The sequence below is a fragment of the Priapulus caudatus genome, unplaced genomic scaffold (assembly GCF_000485595.1).
Source record: "Priapulus caudatus unplaced genomic scaffold, Priapulus_caudatus-5.0.1 Scaffold86, whole genome shotgun sequence".
Classification (NCBI taxonomy): Eukaryota; Metazoa; Priapulida; class Priapulimorpha; order Priapulimorphida; family Priapulidae; genus Priapulus; species Priapulus caudatus.
Window position 1 is genome coordinate 518,746 of NW_014577147.1, and position 22,500 is coordinate 541,245.

General features: G+C 43.3%; 1 protein-coding gene across 1 annotated transcript in view; it reads right to left on the bottom strand.

The window, feature by feature from the left end:
- Window positions 1-22,500, bottom strand: part of LOC106804758 (43 kDa receptor-associated protein of the synapse-like) — a 57,101-nt gene that overhangs the window by 29,340 nt on the left and 5,261 nt on the right. The gene's annotated exons all lie outside the window — the stretch shown is intronic.

Genomic DNA, 22,500 nt, shown 5'->3' on the forward strand with positions numbered 1-22,500 from the left:
GTTTTAAGAGCTTAAAACTAGGTCTTAGACCTTAAACCTAGTTTAGACCTTAAACCGGGTTTAAGACCTTAAATCCCGGTTTCAAGGTCTAAAACTAGGTTTTATGCTTTTTGGTACAAAATGCTTTCCATATACGCGAGGTGAGATAGACCAGGTAGTGGGTTGCATCATGCGACATAGTATTATATATATATATATATATATGTATGTATACGCAATGCGCGACCTGGAATAGAAACCTGGAAGTTTCTCTAGGGTGATTTCAGACGCCACTGTGACTACGCTTGCGTGAAACTGAAGCTTAAGTATATGTGCGAGCAGGAAGGGCGAGCAAATATATGGGTAGCCAATCGCGATAAGCTAGGCTCGTGACGTCGCTCTTCTGCTGACCAATGAACGGGCTACGATACGATGATGAAATGATTACACACACACACACACGCACGCACGCACGCACGCACGCACCACGCGCGCACACACCTGCACACACAGACACACACACGCACACACGCACACACGCACACACGCACACACAAGTGTGTGTGTGTGTGTGTGTGTGTGTGTGTGTGTGTGTGTGTGTGTGTGTGTGTGTGTGTGTGTGTCACACACACACACACACACACACACACAACACACATTCAACATTTACACATGTACACGTTTGTACAAAAGTCCTCACCAAAGACAGGTTAATGCCGCAAAGAAGAAGTAGGTCTAGGAAACACGATGAGCTAACGATCACTGACGCTTATATAGATCCGTAACGGTTAGCTTTAGTATTAGCATACCGTCACAGCTATGCATCTCATTGAATCACGCCACCTTTTTGTGTGTGTATTGAACAGAAAAATACAAGCAGCACTGCGTTTATCCTCAATTTTACACTGGATGAATATGCGTTTACCCTTGTTAAAAATCTAAAACGCTCGAGCATTTTTGACTTTGATATAACTATCAAGCGTATTGGAATTATACGCATGATCTGAGCGAGCGAGCAAATTCACATCACTGACTTTTAATGTGCTATAGTATTATCAAGAGTCCATATAATTATATAACATAATAATGTTCTTCAAAAAAGTTCTTTGAATACGACACGGTTTCACACAGTTTTCCCAACCATTCGCATCTGAGCGGCTAAAGTTTATTATCGGATTAGTGTTCTATTGTCTATGACGGAACTCTGGGGGCTGTTGGGGATATTAGGCATCGAATTGTATTCAGCGTGTAGCGTTTCCAGCGTGCTAGAGTTGGTGAACAACAGTAGAGGGCGTCCATAGGCGGCAGGCCTGAATAAGCACCGAACAGAAATTAATTAAAAATACTCACACTGTTACTTCGCTTACACAACATACATTTTATTCATGTTAAATAACTACAGATTCGTGCTCTATGCTCCGCTCGAAACTTTTCCCAGCTCTATGATGCGAATTTCTGCAAAGTTGTCTGAACACATTTCAAACACAAAAATGACCAACCGGTCGCTGTGGCCACGCCACCTGACGGAATGTCACGAATACACAACAAGACCAATTTTACTTCTAATGCTGTCTAGACGTTCACGAGGCATCTAACTTGCGTGCATAATGCAAATTATTGCACTCTAGTGCCGAATTTCCGCAAAAAAAATCCACAAAAAGGCCTTTTCTAGAGACGAAATAGTGCAACGGTGAACAATATGCGGAGGTTTACTGTTGTATGCCTCCTAGAAATAAATGTGTGCTCACGGCGAGCTAGCAGCTGATTTTAGCTGTGTTGCCATCGTGTTCCTGATAATAAGGAAGCGAAACAAGTGCTGTTACTGTGCTTACCTAATATCCCCAACAGCCCCCAGCGTCCCGTAGTTACAACCTGGTGCTGCCGCCGCGTATAAACATTCGCCGAATAGATGCAAACATTTGGGAAAACTGTGTGAAACCGTGTCGTACTCAAAGAACTTTTTTGAAGAACATACGATTTTCAGGTAAATTGGTGGTGTCATATTATTAAGGAAACAAGGTAAAGTATGAATATATATTATTCACCACTATTGAAGAATATTTTCAAGTTGAAAAACTATGCAAAACGCTGTGAAAACGGTGTCTACTCTCTCTCCCTATTATCCTACTCTTGATATATATATAAGCTTAAATTTGCTATAGTATTATATATAATTATATATAAGCTGACATCTGGGATCGAAGTGTATATTACGTGTATCATTTACACAAATACGTGCTGCGTACGCATGTCAACAGTCAGCAAGTCTGTGGTGAGACTTGCATTTGCGAGGCGCTGCTCAGTATTTTCGTATTTTAGACGAACGAGAGCTGTCCAGCGCACGCACGTTATCACGACTGTCATGAATCGTATGCGTGCCGCCCGCAGCCGTGCTGCCTATTAGTGACTTACTCATTCTAGAATCATACACGGGCGAGTCACGTAATTGAGTCAAGTACTGGTAATTAGGTGTCAATCAGTGAGCCAAGGGCAAAGTGAACGGTAATTCCCAGCATTAGCTCGCATCTTCAGCGTACCGCAATGTGTACTGTTTCCGTTAATATACGCATACGCACACGCGTACACACACGCACGTACGCACGCACGCACGGACGCACGCACGCACACACACACACACACACACACACACACACACACACACACACACACACACATACGCACGCACGCACGCACGCGCACGCACGCACGCACGCACGCACGCACGCACACACACACATATATAAATATATCAGGAGCTAATAATGACAAATTTGTCATTATTAGCTCCTGATATATATGCACATATGCGCATGCAAATACACATACACACAGAGAGAGTTACCGCGTACGGCAAAGAAATATGTGAGAGAGTTATGGAAGAGAGTCGGAGAGAGTCGGTTATCATCCACAACGCCGCGTTAAGGATAATGTAAGGGTTGGGAGGTGAATTTCGGTCGAAATTTAAATTCCCACTTTATTTGATAGATCGCAGCCATGGGCAGCTATGTATACGTAGAAATTATGTATGTACCCTTCCAAACAGTTCCAAATCCCCGCATTAATCAATTCTTAACACAGGCATTCAATGATGGGAAATTTAGAAAAGTGCTGGTATCTCGGTTGTTAAAAATGCTAAAGTAGGTAATTTTTCAAGCGCTATTTCTCGAAACTCGCAACTCCGATTCCAAAATCTTTTGTTACGTTTCAATGCTAACATATCAAAGGAAAAAAAATTCTTGGAATTGTTTTTTCATATTATATTTTATGAGTTACGGCTCTTTGTTTACGAAATTGTTGCGTTTAGAAATTCACTACAAATTATTGTACATCTTTTTAACTTATTTCCTAAATTAAAACATTTAAAAAAAATTTAAGGAAGCCTTCTTTAGTTCATATTATGAACAACTTACGGTTAAAAGTTTAGGTCCCAACTTTTTGCTATTTTTGAGAAATAGCAAAAAAATCATGTTTTTGTATAAATTCACAATTTTATAAAAAAAAAAATTTATCGAGAAAGTAGAGAGACATCTCTTGATATGAGTTTGATTGAATTAAATGAGTAGTTATGTTGCAATGCCCTTTACAGTATTACCGGCCCGGAAACCTAACAGTGTCCTTAACAGCGTGCGTGCGCATATATAAATGGACATTCGCGGCATCTGGCTGTACAATTATTGCTTATGCACAATGAGAAGAAACCGTGATAAGAAAGCCATTCGAGGCAGTGTCCCGTGAGCGCGCGCAAAGTTATTTAAACTGGGGATGAATTATTGCGGCATCGCTAGTTCTTCACTAATCCTAGCACCGATAAAATATCGTTATCTCACACATAATAAGAAAATGATGAATGACAAAAATTCCCTATCGTGTGGTGATAATTTACGATGACGATGATGACGACGACGACGACGATTAGGACGACGACGGCGATGAGGACGACGACGACGACGACTAACGACTATAATGATGATGACGGTGATATATGATGATGATGATGATGATGATGATGATGATGATGATGATTATGACGACGACGACGGCGACGACGACGATGATGATGATGATGATGACGAAACTGATGATGATCTCAGGGAAGCCTAACACAGTGAACCTCTGCCAGGTGTAGTCCTGCTAACTGAACTGTGCCCAGTGAAGCCCTGTTAAAACAGACGGTCTGCTTACAGAAGCCTTCTCCAGCCGAAGCCCTACACACTGAGGCCCTGCTCACTAAACTATACTAAGTGAGGCCTTGCTCATTAAAGCCCTGCTAACTGAGGCCTCGCTCACTAAAGCCCTACTAACTGTGGCCTTGCTCACTAAACTCTACTAACTGAGGCCTTGCTCACTAAACTCTACTAACTGAGGCCTTGCTCACCAAAACTCTACTAACTCAGGCCTTGCTCACTGCCAGTCAGCCAAGCTAAACGAAGCTTTGCTTAATAAAGCCTAGCTGAGCGGAGCATTGCTTGTTAAAGCATTGCTCAGTGAAGCCGCACTGACAGTGTATAACCTTTATCGGTGTAGCCCTGCCTAGTGAAGCTCCTGTCAATGTAGTGTAGGGAAGCATTCCTAATATGGAAGCCCTGTTCAGGGAAGCATTGCTTATGGAAGACCTGCTCAGTAAAGCTCTGCCAGCTCATCGATCATCGATGTCCAACAGTACGATGGAAGCGACGGCATCATCAAATCGATCGCGCAGCCATACTTCTCTGCATTTAGCAAGCTAATCGGAAATCGATGGCTGTACTTTATTCTGTCATACATCCGCATCGCCCCACTCGCTCCCCATCTTCTTCTTGCGACGCCGCCCCTACGCGCAGCAAGAACGCAGAGTTTACTTCGCCTATCGTAACGTATTGTAACGTATTGTAACGTATCGTAACGTATCGTAACGTATCGTTCTTGCACCGCTGCCGCCACGCGCAACAAGAACCGAGAGTTTACTTCGCCTATCGTAACGTACGACGTAGTATCGCCGTACCGTAAGACGCGGAGATGATGTTCACATCTTCTTCTGGCTCTCGCTAGAGCGTAACGGGGCACCGCTGCTTTTGTAACAGGAATTGTTTTCTTAGTTGAGGTTGCTGGCATTACTCCTAAGCTCTTGCTGTAGCAATGGAGAACCGCATAGAATTATATTGGATTCAAATTTATCCTTCTGTGTTTGGATTTAATGTTGCATTACAGAGCCTTGGCGACTTTTTTTTAAAGGTTTTTGTAACATAGATTTCATTACAAAGTGTGGTTATTACAGCATTGTAGCATCCTGTCGTTGTAGTCATGCTGGCCCCTTGTTTACACGACGTCTGCAGTTAATCGGAATGAAGCCTGGTAAAATGGCTCAATATCATGAACCAATGTGGTACTCAGACCCCAGACCCTACATTCAATGGTTTTGAGTGGCTAACATGAGACCAGCCCTCCTTCCCTTAGACGGGTAAAGAGGCGAGACATTACTAATCACTACGTTAGTAGAGTAGTTTCCCATGTTCGTCGAACATGGGAACAAATGTGGAAAAATATACCTTCACGCAGAAATGTGTGCGCAAATATTTTTCACTGAGCAGAGTAGGCCTACTCGCTTCTCTCCGTTTCGGTGAAAGCCCTTCGGAAATCGTAAATTGCATGTGCAAACGTTTGCACGCGCGGAAATTCGAAGCCTCGCCGTATAAAATACGTTGTACACCCTCGCATGAAAATATAGAACTCTTGCGTTGGACGTACACCAATATGTTATACTATTTAATTACGATGTTAATGAACGGCCGAATACGGCAGGGATGGGCATTTCATTTCTGGCACACGCGTATCATCATCATAGAATCATATTTATTTCATCATAAAAAATATCTAGGCTGTGCAGAATAACCTAAGAAATTCCTGTACTTTACTTCTGATAACCCGCGCTCCGAACGGGAAACTACTTTCCCGTGTATTTATAAATAGACAGGCGTGCTCAGGTTGCACTTCCATTATCGCTTACATCTGTTGGTCGATTGTGTTTGTTGTCAAAAGAGGGCAGAACAAAAGATGCGTTTGCGAGCGTGCATGGGGCATACTAAAACATTGCATGTTTTAGGAGAGTGGCGGCGGCACGCCAGCTCTTCAACTTTATCGCTTTTTATCGCTCGAAACCATCACAACAAGTAAAAGATTTCTCCGCTAACGAATTTAGAAACACACGCGCGTCTGTCAGCAAACGGAAAATACGCAGCGGTTCGTGTGACGGGCAGCAGTACGGCAAGAGGGCACGCACTCTTGGGCGATGATGTACGAGGTGAGGTCCGGGGGGAATATGGTGCAGGGAAGATGTGTGAAATGCGGAAATACGAGGAGAACATAGAGCGGGGTACAGAGGATTCGGAAGGAGGTGCATGGGGATGTAGGGAAGGTGCGGGATACGGGTGCGGTACGGGCAGGCGAAGGAGTAGGCACCATGTTGTAACCCAAGAAGAGTACCCCTACTCTTGCCGGGTTACATGATTGTATCAAGGGGAGAAGATACCGTTAAGCGGGATAGGGGGTACGGGGAAGGCGCAGGAGGTACCGTACGTGATGCGAGGGAGATACGGGGAAGCCGGGGAGATATATGGGATGGGGCTCGAGTGAGACGGAAGAGATCACAGGCACTTGGAGTGTTTCAATAAAATATAATGCTAAATAAATACGAAATCTATTTACTACCAAAGTCTTAATGTTTCTCTACTCTCTTTCGCCTATTATTGCCGACAATTTCCTGTAAATGCCGTGCAAATGTTCCTCTGCAACACACATGTACACCGCGCGCGCTGCCGCACACTGACGCATAAGTGCATGTGGAAGAGATATGGGGGTGGATACACGGGGGTGTCTAGTGGTATCGGAGTAGGTATGGGCTTAATGATGCAGCTGGATGAGGTAGTGGGGTTAAGACAAACGGAATGCAGGGTGCGATGTATAGGGAAGGTACGAGGCTCGGTACTGGGGAAGTAGGCATCAGGACAAATTAAGGGTGAGAGATCTCGAAATATAACTAGAAACGAGCAGTTGTCGCCAACTACATGTATCCCCCGTGATCTAGTATAAATGGAATATCTCTGTAAGGACGTAGAAGGCAGGTAAAGTTAAATAAGTCACAAAGACAAAGGTTTGTTAGACAACTGGTCTGCCTCAGATGTGCAAGTATATGGAATACACACAGGGGGGGGGGTATGGGTGCAGTGGTGCGTTATGGTAAAGCGAAGACGCCAATCGTTTTTGGTGTGGGCGGATCGAGTCATCGTTGCCATGGTAAGAACATTTTTTGTGGAAATATTGTAGAACCTGTAACTTGTGCTGTTTTTACCCGATTGTCATGGAATTTGGCACACAGGGCCGATATAACATGTCTATATATTTCATGACAATCATAAATTTAAATATAAATTTAAAATGGAAATTTTAATACAAATATTAAATTTTTATTTTTATTTTTAAATTTTTAAATATAAATTTTAATATAAATTTTTAATACAAATATAAATTTCATGACAATTGGGTAAAAACTGCAGAAGTTACAGGTTCTAGAATGTTTCGGGAAAAAATGTTATTACCTTGGCAACGATGACTCCGCCCACACCAAAACGTGGAGACAGGGTTTGGTTAATAGCATCTCGCGAGAGCAAAGAGCACGCGCTAGTTTTATTAACATTTTTAAACAAATCTAATTGATAAATCAATTAAAACTTGAAATGTAGATCGGAGCACGGATTGTTGAAAATAGTGATGTGCGGGTGGTCTAGGACATGTTAATCCTACTATATACACTTGGTGTTACGTAAGGAGTACCGGTAAGTATTAGAACGGTCGGGATAATCTGAAAACAGGTGGTAAAAAACATGTGAACATCTCGTTTCAAGGCTGTGGTTTTGATGTACAGAATGCATGTGAGTGGAACATGTGCTAACAATATGTGTATCGCGATTTGACCTACGGGGAACTATTGTAAAATGAACTGTGATGTAACTGAACAAATTAACTGAGTAGCCCACGGATCTAGGTTTCAGTTCGATCACTTATAATGGTTTTAAAGGAATTATTTAATAAATAACTGCACAATCGAGATAATTATAACGAATGATAGTCTCACCTAATAGCGAGCATGTTACTGATTACTTCAGTATAGAAATTATCATGAGTTTATGCTGTTGTGGTACATAAAATAGCACACTATGCGGCCAGATTCTATCGTATAGCGACAATTACCTTGAAATCGGCAACCACGAGACAAAAGTGCAACTCGTTCGGTGACGTTGTGGTTCTAGACTGGTACAACATCTCTATTACTTAATTCAAGTCACCATGTCAAAGTACAGGAATGGGGTCTCGTGAGGAACAAGTGGCACCATCAAGTAACCACTTCAACAGGACGAAAACAAAACGGATTTCAATCGTTGTACACTTTTGTGAAAATAACGATGTATGAGCGTCCTAAGAAATGGTAGCTTTACTTTAGACACTTGGTGTTACGCAAGCAATAGAACGGTCAGGAAGACTGTTTGAAATCATTACTTTAAACAAGCGCTATGGTTCGACGATATTGAGTAAAGTGGATCAACGTATACATGTAGATGATGGTAGAAATATTGCTATTAGGGACGTTAAACGGGCTTGGTGACGTTGGAATTGCAGAAGCGCAAGCTATAATTCGGATAACGACGGCTGTATCATCGAATCTAAAATTAGATTTCACGTACCTTTATCCTGTTATACAAGAATTCATGCAGGTTTTGACTGTGATCACGCACGCAGTGTTTTAACCATATCGTCGTTATACAAAACCATTCGATACATAGCAGTAGACGTATAGCCAATAGGAAAATTGTCGCGTGCTTGTATATACACGCACGTACTTAATGCAGCCGTACAAATTCAATAAGTAACGATTGAGCTCACGCAGCCATTCGTAAGTGCTAATGTAAACTACACGGCCCACGACATGGAATAAAACACGTCGTTGAATTCAGTTTTTAGGCACGCTTGTGTGGTGTATGTCATCTGCTGAAATTTTTGTAATAGTTACATTCTCGCTCACGTTCGCGTATGGAACGTGTGTCCACCGGTTTGATTCTCCGTCTATTTTACTATCTCCCTCATCACACACTCCTCTGTGAGCGCTCTACCCGGTGCGCAATTTGAATAAGCGTATGTATCATACACGAATTACGAACATGGCGACGTGCGTGTGCGTTATAATTAACCGACGGAATCGTCCGTGCTGTGGCATAATGGAACGTACACTGCAACTGCATCGCTGTAGCATGTTATATAGATCCTCCCTAATTAAGCACACAACGCTATTTTTACATTGCGCCTGGCCACAGACATACCCATCAGGGCGCATGAGTATGGGAATTCGACCCTTATTGTCTATGCGTAATGTAGAATGAGGGTGCATGGCTGCCATGGGGGATGTACACCATGCTACACCACAATGTGTGTCCGCATCGGCAAATTATGCGCTGCTGTGAAGTCTCTATAGACGGATAGACTGCACAGCGACGTGAACGTGCCGAATAGCTGAGACGGTGTGAATGGAGTAGCTGGTGCCGTTATACAATCATCGTGGGAGTGCGTTAGATTAAATAAGGTTAGAATCAGGAGAACGTTTACTAGCAAGACAGTGCGTCAATCACCGACTAGGTCGTGTAAAATATAGGAACAACAAGGCAGCAACATTAGGGGTATATACACGCGCCCTTCTACATTGCCGCCACCAATGTAACCAACACACGCACGCGCGCGCACATACAAACACGAACACTCACACGGGCACGCACACATGCACACACAGGTTCGCACACGGACACGTCCAACGCACGCATACTCATACGCCTCCCAGAGAGAGAGAGAGAGAGAGAGAGAGAGAGAGAGAGAGAGAGAGAGAGAGAGAGAGTGTGTGTGTGTGTGTGTGTGTGTGTGAGAGAGACAGAGACAGAGACAGAGAGATATATAACGTGTCAAGAGCTAATAATACCTCGTCGAATAATCGTGTATGATTAATACGGGCCTACCAGGTGTATCAATATTTGACGTGACCATGTCGTGTCTGATTTTACAGCAGGCCATACCTAATCTAGCGGCAAATCAAAGTCCAAGAAAACATTACCATTCAGCGTCTATACATAAACTCCTTTCTACATTGTCTTCTCCTCCGAGTAAAGCACATTCATTCAAGTCTTCAAAGTTAACTTGCTGTCACGTGCACGAGTGACTTTCAACGAGCATATAACGTCTTGAATAGTATAGACTGACTTATCACAGCTAGTTCTGCGTAATTCTCCTATCAAGCGTACGCGTCATGGGTGAGTCGTCTCACTGATCAGGTCTATGGCTGCCGGCAGTTTGAAAGGCCGTGATTTAAAGTTGCGTGATGGAACTCGACAGTTGAATTCCAATAAGAGAACGGCGTTCTATCTTGTCTCCTTTGACATTCAATATCTTAAGCAGAACAGGAAAACGTGACCACAGTATGTACACGCAAGGCGAGGGGTTTTCTTTGATATGCTGTCAGAGCCGCGTTTGCTCGCGCATATATAATACATCTCATGGCAAGCACAGATAGTGTTCAAATACAGCCATAGGAGCAGATATGGGAGCAGATCTCAGGCAAACAGCAGCGCCCCTGACGTCGTTACCACAAGCTCCGCAGAGTGCAGTGGCCATGCTGGGATGTTTTGCGCCTTTATTAAATACCATTATAAAGTTATTTCATCATTACCATTGTATATGGATTGGGAAAACGCAGTGTTTTGTTTCGCTGTTCTTCTGTGATGTTTTTCAACCCTAAGAATTCAATTATGCACGTCTTTTGCTTGATTAGCTTATATCTATTGATTCCTTAGAATAAAGGAATCTTGCTTGTCGCTGGGCCAAAAATTTGCGTGACGTCGTGTTAATTATCAGAAAAAGAACGTCAGGGTTTCAATAAGCTTCCTGAAAATTAGCGACGGTTTCAATTAATTTCCAAATTAAAATAAATATCTCGCGCAGGAGAATTTTGATTTGTTACTCAGACAATACGGAAATTCGCTGCTAGAAAGTCGGTTTGTTAGAGGCATGTGAATTATGAATAGCTTCAAATATGATTAGATTTTCAGACGATATCGATTGTTTCGCACACTAATATGCAAGACTTTAAATTGTCTTTACTTTTCACCAACAATAAACTGAAAACGGTTGGCTGGTACTCAGCTAATCGTTTGCTAGCGTTTAGATAGCTGTAAATTTGTAATGAGTACGAGACAGTTAATAAATTATTACAATCTATTACATAATGACCGCTGAAATGAGATATTACCTACAACAACATAAGTAACTGGCACTATAGTATAAGATCAGCTCCCATCACTTGTGCCAGTCTGGATGTACGTTTTGCAGGCGAGTATTAATTAAGTGCCACAGAGCGACAGTGCGCAAATTCCATATTTCCTCTCATACCTTAAGTTAAGGGGTAAAATATTTCCCCTTTCTTTCCCCTTTCTAACCTTTAACCCTTCACCCCCTGATTCGACATCCTAATGTCTTTTCGGATTGCCTCCCCCCCCCCTATGTCCCGAATATCAACACTGGACGCCAAGCCGTTTAGATTTGTGCCCATATTCTTGACAAAGGTACGGACTGACGACCATGACATTCTACAAGCTGTATCTTACTGTGTCAGATGAGCTAAAATCGAGTTTTTTAAATTGCATTCTGACACAGAACCATAAAAACGCACACGAAAATACAATAACTTTGCTTCCATCGCTGATGCTGGTATCTCAGCAGTATGTTACTGTCCTCCGTAAAAACGTTCGCTTCTATGTATTGATTATATTTCCCGTGCCTTTTAAAAATGGCTGTCGCTAACCGTGTCTGCTCGCCTCCGAGTTTTCAAAGCAAATATTATTTCCACATCCCGTGTCGCGTTTCTGGGATATGTTCCGTATGTGTTTAGAAATTCTGCACGTTGGGGTATTAGTTCTGTTGCTGCAGCTAGAAAATGAATAGTGAGTGAGGGCATACGCAGTAGATCGATACGGCCTATACTGAGAAAGTAATTCATTGACACGTAATAACGTTGCTGTGTTTATTTACACGTGTTTGTAAAAATTAAAGACAGTAGCGAGAAGGCGATGTGTTATTCGTGCTAGGAGTGAGTTATTACGATCGTTTTCATTGCGCGTTTAAATGGATTTACACTGTGCGCGTTTCTGTGGACGAGAATTCAGAAAATATGGTAAATGCATGCGCTCGTTTAACCCATTCCGGAATTTAGCGGAGAAATTATACTGGGGCGAACCCTCAGCAGCCTGTTATGAAGCTTGACTTGACTTAATAAGTAATGCTAAAACCCACACGATAAATTCGTATGCGTAAGATTTTAAATCTTATATATCTAACATAGTCCAATCTAGACGCCTAGACTTATCTGTCCTTGTCTTTTGCCTGGTTAGTTTATAGTCTAATCTGGTCTACTTCTGGTAATATAAGTGTGGCGGTTTGTTGCCAGAACGACTATTAGCTCTAAGATTGGTTCTAATCCTAAATTTTGGCCTGAATCCTTGATAAAAAATCGCAACATTATCGTGATTAGTATCGTCATACTCGTCCTATGTTTTAGCATAGTAGTAATTTTATTCCTAAGGTTAACTCTGGTAACCGTTCTGACCGTGGCACGACCGTTATGTAAGATCACTGATCTACTGAGCCAACAATCAGCATCCAATCAAATCAAATGCTACCTTCAGCTCAGTACCACAGTCCCAAGAATCGGAGGCCAGTTTCAGTTCGGTGCACTCCCGTGACGCCGGTGCATCGACGGCCATCTTTGGACCTGTTCCACTGCGCCAGGTTAACCGGACGCCCGTTTCAAGTCGGTGTCTGGCCGCGACACCCGTAAATCGTGGGCTAACGTCAGCTCAGTTCCACCGCCATTGCGTGCAAGAAGGCTGAGCAGCTCGATTATTGCACCAGGGAGAAATACTCATTTTACATACCAGGGTATTTGGTTATGTTTTTTTATTTTATTATTTTTCTGTTTAGGGTTAGGGTTAGGGTTAGATTAGGATGAAGGTTAGGGTTAGGGTTAGGGTTAGGGCTAGGGTTAGGGTTAGGGTTAGGGTTAGGGTTAGAGTTAGGGTTATGGTTCACAATGCGTGTGTACACATGTGTATTATGGACCCGAGCGATCCCGAAATTGCGCCCTACTACCGTTCGGCTATTTCCGGAAAAATGAGTATTTTTCCCCGATACACGATTCGAATTTCGAGCGGTCGGCATATGTTTCCATGAAACAGAGTATCCGCGTGACGTCAGTGCACGTCACGCACGAACTCGGCTATCTCCGAAGTTGAATGCATACAGCCTGCTGATGGTGCTGGTTGTTGCGCATGGTCATATTCCATACTACGCATATCAACTTCCGCATCAGACTTTCCGTATATCAAGGAATGATGCAAAAACCCTAACCCTAACCCTAACCCTAACCCTAACCCTAACCCCAACCCTAACACTAACTATAAACCGACTCGGCTATCTTATATACGCGTGTCAGATAGCCACTGACGTCCCACTGACGTACACTGACGTCACGCGGATACTCTGTTTCATGAAAACATATGCCCATCATTTCGAGCAGCTCGGCCGGTCGCCATGTTTCCGAGCTGTGAGAGACGTCGTCGTGTGTCATCCGGCGTCAAACCGACCAAGCTAGTGTGTCTGCTAAATCAATGTGCCAAGCTAGTGTGTCTGCTAGATCAATGTGCTAGTAATGTGCCAAGCTAGTGTGTCTGCTAGATCAATGTGCCAAGCTAGTGTGTCGGCTAGATCAATGTGCCAGTAAAACGGGCAATTGTCGAGATGAGATCTGAAATTGCCCGAGGCGCGATAAAGACCCTAGCTGAATAGCCGTCCGGCTTTTTAGCTTTTAACTATAGGCAAAGACAGGCAGTGCGTAATATTGGTTCGCGCTGAATGCTGTTGCTCCAATAAGGTACCGGCGTGACGTAGCCTCATACGGGTCCTAACCTATACTATACACTATAGTAGTCTAGACGAGTCTACACTATAAGAAGTGTGAATACGGCCGTATGAATACTGCATTGCTCAAAGGCCCAACATCACGAGACAATCCATCGTCATCGGCATTGGCGTGGTCTCTAGCGCAATCCATCGCTATCGTTATCGGCATTGTCATCAAATCAGACGATGCGGCCGCAGTTAAGCCAGGGTCACCGGTTCCACGAACCAGACAAAGTATTCAGCTGTCGTATCGCGTATAGTATTGTTTGCTCTGTTACGAACAACAACAACAACAACAACAACAACAACAACAACAACAACAACAACAACAACAACGGGGGGGGGAGATTGTGTTAATTGCTTAGTAGATTCAAATGACTCGCGCGCGATTGTTCTCGTAATAAAACTACAATTCGATGCACAGGCAGGCTGTGAGTGAGTGGATGGATGGGGGGAGGGGACGGACGGACCGTCGGATGGACGAGCGAACGGACAGTCGGATGGACGGACAAACGGACAGACAGACACACAGACTGACTGATTAAAACGGAGGATTGGAGCAGTTGTCGCTAGTATCGCTCCACAAAATATTCCTACACAGATGTGACAACATGCCGAAAGCCTCCGGATCAACACCGTGTTTGAATACAATTTACAGCAATACTACAGTAAATAACCCCGTTTCAGTACAAGATAGGCGAACAACAAAGGTAGGAAATAATCTCAAGAACATTTACGCTTTTGTTTTAATTTATGCTAAAAATTGAATTTGGGAAGTCGGTAAAAACGTTGGGAAATATGTGTCAAATGGTATTATTATAAAGTAAACACATTAGGCTGCCTACTATGGTAGTGTAGTTGGGAACTTTAATATACAGTCTGTAATATCCTGCACTGGTAAACGTCATGTCCGTGCTATATAATAAGCATTAACATTGATTTAAATACACATAGGTCTACATAGCACATATGTCAGCCGGGAACAGGGCTGTTCGAAAATGCTATATTCGACTGATTACGCTGGCGCATTAGACTTAACACAACTAATCATATTCTTTCAGCTAAATAAATTAGATGTATTGATATATAAATATAGAGCAAAAGAAATATCTAACTTAATGAAAGACGTAGTAATATATCTTCATACGCCAGCTCCGAGCATTATTGCTAATGCACGTCCACACGTAGCCGACAGCTCAGCGCTTCGCTGGAAGCCGCTTAGTTTGTGCAGTAGTTTCTCTTGTAGACGCTGCGAGCGACGCAACTGCCCCCGCCCCCAAAGCCCGCAATACAGATCCGACTATCACGCGCGCACTCAGGCAGAGACGCGTAGAGAATATTACTGCAATCTTACGACTTCTTCTTCCTTGTCTGTTTGCATCAGCGTCGACCGATCGAGCGAGCCACCAACAATCCAATCCAAGTAAAACTAATTCACCTTGCAATCCTTCCTCTCCAATTTCCTCGTTTCGCTTCAACTATCAAGATCCCCGCGTCAGTGTAGGGCGAGAAAGCGCTCCGTAGACGTCCACCTCTCTCTCGTTTTTCACGGCGTAGCGGCGATTGAACGAAGCTCAGGAACAGTCCAACGGGCCGCCAACAATTCGACTTGTTTGCTATTTGCAAGAATCGTTCAATAAAACCGAGTCGATAATGTGCAGAGCGGATAATATGGCTCGAGAAAAATATAAGGAAGCAGCGCACGATGGGATGCTGCGATGCCATAGTCCTTGGTCTAACACTAGATTATCCCCGTTGTTCAGCGCTAATATCGCGCAACAACAACGAATTGAAAGATTTGCTAACGCGCAATTGTACCGTTAGGGGACGCTGACTTGCAGTAAGTACCCGGATGTAAAGCGGTCGGCTTCGATTGTGATTCAGCTACGCGTTATCAGGCTGACCGTAGTAGTTAGGACAACATGTTAGGATATATATATATATATATATATATATAGTAGATATCTATTAGGCTAACAATGATAGGGAGCATTCGTAGCTTCGGCGCTAGCTTTCCGAATTACAAGCAACGTCACGTGACTTTGAACGCCAATCAGATTCTGGCAGGGCCGACGAGGCGCAATTCGTGATATCGTGCAAATCGTGATATCGATATTGGTAGATTAGAGTTCGATCACCGTCTACGTAATTATTGTAATTTTATTATAATCATTGTTAATATTATCATTTATTATTATTGAATATGCTTTAGGATTCTGAGATAATGGCTATGCAAGTACAGCATTGCATGCGTCTGATAGTGCTATTTCATTGCCTCCGACAAATTGTTGAATTAAACAAACGTGTTAGTTTTACATCGATCCACGCGCACGCGGTCGGCAGCTATAGAGAGATGTGCAGCTGCGTATTTTAACAGCTCTGACAGTTTTAGCAGTTACTAGCAGGACACCCGGCGTTGCCCGGGAAATAAAGCGTAATGTTCCCATAAGAGTGTTCCCAACTTTGATATCATTAATGATTAATTATTGATAATCCTAACCCTAACCCTAACCCTAACCTAAATGACATTAAACCACAAACTAATATATGACCATGACCATATATATATATATATATGTTATTATGACCATTAATGACATTAAAGTTGGGAACGCTCCTAACAACTCCTGACCACTTTGTTGAAAGAAAAATACCCAAACAATTACTATCTTATCTATCTATCTCAATCATCTATCTATCTATCTATCTATCTATCTATCTATCTATCTATCTATTCTATCTATCTATCTGATCTATCTATCTAGTCTATCTATCTATCTTATCTATCTTCTATCCTACTTTATCTATTCTATCTATCTTATCTATCTATTCTAGTCATATCTATGCTTTATCTCTAGCTACCTATCTCTATCTTCTATCTCTATCTATGTGTGTGCTCTCCATCGTGTGCGGTGCGTCTGCTTGTGCGTGCGTGCCGTGCGTTGCGTGCGTGCGTGCGTGCGTCTGCGTGCGTGCGTTCGGCGTTGCGTCGCGTGCGTTTGGCGTGCGGTGCCCGTCGCCGTGCGTGCGTGCGTGCCATGCCATGCATGCATGCATGCATGCATGCATGCATGCATGTATGTATGTATGATGATATGTATGTATGTATGTTGTAGTATGTATCTATTCTAATCTTATCTAGTCTATCTATCCTCTATCTCTCTATCTATTTATCTATCTGTCTCATCTATTTATTCTATCTATCTATCCTATCTATCTATCTATCTAATCTATCTATCTTCTCTATCTCTCTATCTCTCTATCGTATCTATCTATATATCTATCTATCTATTCTATCTATCTATCTATCTATCTATCTATCTATCTATCTATCTATCTATCTATCTATCTATCTATCTATCTATCTCTCTATCTATCTATCTATCTATCTATCTATCTATCTATCTATCTATCTATCTATGTATCTATCTATCTATTTATCTATCTATCATACTCTATAGTCTATAATAGCGCTACGTATAGTCTTGCACACTCTGCATCAAGTCTGTGCAAGGTGAATGTTGTTACAACAATGACCTGACAGTCATGCAAGTCAGTGCAAAGTGAATCCCGTCTGCATGCATGGGCCGGTTTATTTACCGCTGCTACAGGGGTGCGTTGATTGAACGTTGTTGCAGGGGCATGATTTTTTCGTCATTTTTTCGTTTTGCGATGGCAGATGACCTCGGAGGTCAAATCTAATGTGCCCATGTTCCAATGTATCCAAAGTTACATGTAATGGCCATTCTTTGACATATACAGAGTGGCCGATATTGATTTGAATCGAGAACAGACGAACAGAGAAACTTCCACAAATATGTATTAGATGTGGCCCATCCACGTTCGGTGCCACTACTTGAGCTGTCATAGATGAATATGAAAAAAGAAGAGAAATTTCGTTAATGAGAGGCTTTTCATGCCTTTCTCTGGTTTGTCTCGCTCTTTCGCTCCCTCCTACGCTTTTAATGGCCCTCTTTTATGATTCCGCTTGTATTACACGCTATAGCGATGTTAAGCAATGCAATGCGTGCTGCTAATTATTCGTTCACTCGTGTGTCTCGCCTTCCACACCTGCCCTCTCCATCGCCGGCATCACACCCGTCTCTTTCCATTCAAAGGATTTGCTAAAATGCATTCTTTATATTGCATCTAGTTTCAACAATCACCTGATCGCGGCTGGACAAAGAATTATGCATGTGCGAGTATATGATGGTACGATTAACGCCGCTTGGCGCTAATAGCGTTTCTCGTTTTATATTTGCATTTTCAATTTCTGCAGGTTTGCCGATCTTAACTCACGTCAAGGATTCTCACTCTGCACAGACTGTGAGCGCGTAGATTAGCTCTTCTTACACACGTACATGCACACACGTACGCACCCCACACACGTACACGCACACACGGCCACACGGAAGCACACACATGGACACACACGCGCACACGCAGTCTGCATCCTTTGGGATTCCTGATAGCTTCCAATACACACCGTTGATGCTGAGTAAGGGTGAAGCACTGGCATCGTACTATGTACTGGATCGTACTACGTCTTCTCCTACTCCTGCTACTCCTCCGTTTTGAGTCGTGCATGCAATATTTAAACCGAAATTCTTTTCTCTCTTTTTCTCGGCCATAAATTCTTCATCGACTCACAGATGCCTTTGTTGCGTCGCGCGAACGCTGAAACTTTAATGGCGTCAGCCCGGCGCGCCGAGCAACTCCCCGTGGAATCGTGCGTCAGTCGTATAACATAGCCGCAGATATTCTGAATTGTTTTCCCATATAGACTTATGACCGGAGAGCACTAAATATTACAGCAAAGATTTCTGATGTTTTTACCAAACGTTTTCACATTTTCTCAACCATTCTGATACTTACCGGTACTCCGGGCATATAACACCAAATGTAAATAAGAAGAAATGTGCATCTCAATTTAGATTTGAGATTTTCGATAACGCGTGATTTTTCCTCTCGCGAGACCAGAACGCTGTCTCTCCACTAGGTTAGTTGCTTTTGTATACATTTTGAGATAGGTACCAGTCTATAAATATTTGCGTCACGTAACTTTTTTACTTACGTAACTATAGTACGCGCACTTGTTTTTTGGGACCGTTTGAACGTTCCATTGTCGCGAATCTGAAGATGGCGGGCGCACGTTTGCTGCTCATCTGCTGTGTTATAGTTTATAAGATAACAGCACCAATTTGTGGCGATTGTTGTGCCGGAGTAATCAGTAAAAAGTCGGCTAATAGGGGATACTCAGTTTGTCTACACTTATGCAGTTTTCCGATTTATTCATGACATAGTCGGTTTAAATATATATAGTTCACTTGTTGTATGCGACGATTTTATCGGCATTCTTTCCATGCTTATGACCCACAAACCGGATCGTGTTATCGACAAACAATCAGTGAAGCGAGGTCGTCATACAGATAAATAGAGTTTTAAATAGTCGACTGTCAACCATATACCTCAATAGCATCGATCAATGAGCTAGTTAAACCTTACATGAGATATGGCAGTTGGTATACTGCATGTCCAGTCTTCATGTCTGTCTTCGTTTGGCTATCATTGCAAACACTGCATGGTTAGTGTCTGCCAGTGATTCCTCCAAGCGATTTCTATGCGTTGGGTTTTCCTGTAGCCGTGTAGACATTATTCAATAGAAGCGTATTACTACGATGCTCATATAGCGGTATAGCGCTTGGTTCTTGGGGGCAGTCACTGGAGGTTCCATATCCCACAACACGCAATAAATGATGCATAGCACATAATACATGCATGATAACGCGTGATTCATGATAGATGATAGCGAATACCTCATACACAATACGTAATGCATATTATATAATCTATATTACGTGATGCGTAATGCATAATGCATAATACACAAGGTAAAATACATAATGCACAATAAAAAATATTTTATATTAATACATAACACATAACATATAACACATAATACAGACCAAATAATACATAACACATATGATACATATTAATAACGTATTTTGTCTACCCATACGTGGGGAAAAGGTTTCATAATTGCACAATTCGAATTCGTACATTACCGCATAACTTGGTTGTGTAGAGCTGAACCGTGAACGTGCTCGCTGGTGACAAAGGTTTCACAATGAGCTCAAAAATTAAAATAAATATGCGAAAAAAACACGGAGAAGAAAAATAATATATCTATATTATAAGATGGTAGGACCGTTTTGCGACGGGTATGATCTCATCATGGAGCATTGAACCGGGTAGTTTCCCTCACAGACAGTTACAGGGATATGTTGTCAAGGTTTTCGTATGGTTTTGGAATAGAACGTTCAGAAACGTTCAAAAACAAGTGAAATATCAAAAGAACGAATACTTCGAAATGGATGCTGCTGTCGTAGTGCGCAGTGCATGTTGGGATGGCTCGCCGCGCATTCTGAAGGCGAGCCGAGGCTTCCATAGCCAGAGCGGCATATGCGGGGATTTGGGAGACCACACACGTATAATAATACATACATATACCTGCCCAGAGGCCTCATCTATCAAATATAACGGGTACTGATATTTTGATAAAATTTCACCTTAACTCTAAGTGTGAAACGTAAGGCTACGCCTAACCATATTAACAACATATAAATTACAATGTAAGTTACATATGTTTCACTGAATGGGACACTTCTAAAACCACAACAAAGACGAGTCTATAATGTCTTCATCGACTGTGTACTGCAGTCACGGCCAAGTATTGTATTCCTTGATACTCCAGAAGGCACTGAGAATTTTCTTTAGTCAACCTAATAACTGCAAACTTCGTTCCCTAGAATACACAGCCTTCACAACGGCATCCAGTGGTGTTGCAGCAACATTACTAAAAGAAGGCAGAACGCTACTGTCCACTTCCAAACCACCACTACATGCCCACGCACAGGACACCCCATGCAACGTGCGTATTAATAAAGGCAGCAACCTACCAAACGCAGGCACACACACACACACACACACACACACACACACACACACACACGCGCGCGCGCGCGTGCGCGCGCACGCACGCACGAACACACGCACGCGCACACGCACGCGCACACGCACACGCACACGCACACGCACACGCACACGCACCGCACCGCACGCGCACACGCACACGCACACGCACACGCACACGCACACCACACCACACCACACCACACGCACACCACACCACACCCACGCACGCTCGCACGCACGCACGTACGCCACGCCACGCACGCCACAAACACACACACACACACAACACACACACAGGCACCACACACACCACGCATTGCAGCCATACAACACACTGACAGTAAAACATTTCTCATTTGCCTCCTAAGTTTGTTCTCAAGACTGCCGTCTAGATCCGATTACATCATCCAACACCCGTCCGGGGAGTTTGCTAGAATAGCTATAACATATATATATTATGTGGATATGTCGTATGAGATTAGCGTGTTCGAGCTGCCCCAGTGTTATATAGGAGCGTGCCAAAGCGGTCGCCCAAGTTCGGCACCCGCCTGTCAGAACACAAAAGGGAGCGTGGAGGCGTCTGCGCCAACACCGCCTGCGCTACCTGGCGCTCACGCCTCCCTCTATCACCGCAGAGGAAGTAACACAAGGAATCAGCGAAGTACGGACCATGGTGGCTTGACAATAATCACCGGTCCAAATTTGGACGGACGCCAGAGTCTTTCAGCAAAGAAGCAGTTCTTCATAGACGTTCAGATCAAAGAGGCGCAATCAAATTAGACGAAGCTCCCCGTCTAATGATTGAACAGAGACGGAAGGGTCCTACAAACCTCTCTCACGTACGACAACCTCCTGTGAAGCCCAATAGCCAGAACACCGTGGCGGGGCCCCCAAAGATCCCTGTGACCGTCACCGCGGACTACTACGGTCAATCGCGGAGCGGGCCACTATTCGCAGGACCGTACGCGTCCACGTGCATAAAGATCGCGCTGACTCTTCGAGGATCCGAAACTGTACGTGTGAAGTACGTTAAAAAAATAAGATATATTTCAATATGAACCAGTTTACAGATATATATATATATGTGTGTGTGTGTGTGTGTGTGTGCGTGCGTGCGTGCGTGCGTGCGTGCGTGCGTGTGTGTGTGCGTGCGTGTGTGCGTGTGTGCGCGTGCGTGCGTGCGTGTGCGTGTGCGTGTGCGTGCGTGTGTGCGCGTGGGTGCGTGCGCGCGTGGGCGTACATACCGTGTTTACGGTAATTATAGCTCATTGATCACATATGTCGTTAAGGTAAAAATCACTCAGTCACAGCACGAATCGCTTCTTTCCTGATGACAAAGACGCGAATCTTGGCGTGACGCGTACATGGAAAATTGTTGTGTATGTTATGAGTGGTGTCATGAATGCAGCGCAGCTGCGCGATACTTGCGTGATACCTGCGTGATACCTGCGCGATACCTGTGTGATACTTGCGCGATACCTGCGTGATACCAGTCGCAGCACCTAAGTTAACTTGCGCGGT